Below are 973 nucleotides of genomic sequence, written 5' to 3'. Positions count from 1 at the left end.
AAAAAATCTATAATTTTGACCTATACAATGTTTTGTTGGCTATTGCTACAAATATACCTGTGCTACTTACTTGGTCCAGTATCACATATAATGTTCAATTATACATATATATTCTGAAATCAACTAAGATGTGTAATTCGATCAGCCACTCAAGGATTACATTTATTGCTATATGAGAAACTTTATTAACAAATAAAAGGCAAAGCACAGCTTAAGTTCACCCCTAGATATGCATCAAAAGCCAAGTGCCACAACTTCATTATGTACTTCCAATATTAAAATACAACCTCCACTAAGAGACAGCATTATATATTTCTATAGGCTTCCGCAACACAAATAGCAGCTAAAACTCTTTAAATAGGCTTAAATAGTGTCAACAGTAGACAACATGCTTCCTCTCCTGCACCAGAGCTCCTTCCAGTGGTGATTCAGCAAAGTGTTCAGCAATTCACTGTAGACTAGAGTTCCCCACTGATTTAAGCTCAACCTCTACCTCTTGAACAATCACATCTGGACAAGAAAAAACGACTCTGTATCAGCATGTAATGGAAAACCTAATAACAAAGTACACAATACAGGCAAATGGGACAGCAGAGAATGGAATTAGGCACAGCAGTGCTGCCCTCTAGTGGGCAGGAGTCTACAGTGAGGTTGCAGCAGAACGCCTCGGATGTGACTAAGCGAGCACCCATTGAAGAACGCTGGTGTCCTTCCCACCAGTAGAGATAAGATGACTGTCGTCATGAAGAAAGGCAACGTTGGTCACATGGCTGCTATGCCCGCCATATATATGGCTGGGGGCCTGTGGATGAAGCGAAAAAGTGATTTAGAAAGTTCTGATGGCCAATATTGATAGTAAAATGCAAAAAAATTAATAAAATCTCACCCTTGGCTGGGAACAGGGGTTAGAGAACAAGTGCACTTTGCCAAAATCATCAGCTGAGGCAAGGAGGTTATTGTCATGTGACCTGCA

The sequence above is a fragment of the Garra rufa genome, chromosome 14 (genome assembly GCF_049309525.1).
Source record: "Garra rufa chromosome 14, GarRuf1.0, whole genome shotgun sequence".
NCBI lineage: Eukaryota > Metazoa > Chordata > Actinopteri > Cypriniformes > Cyprinidae > Garra > Garra rufa.
Note: the sequence above shows the minus strand (reverse complement) of the source record.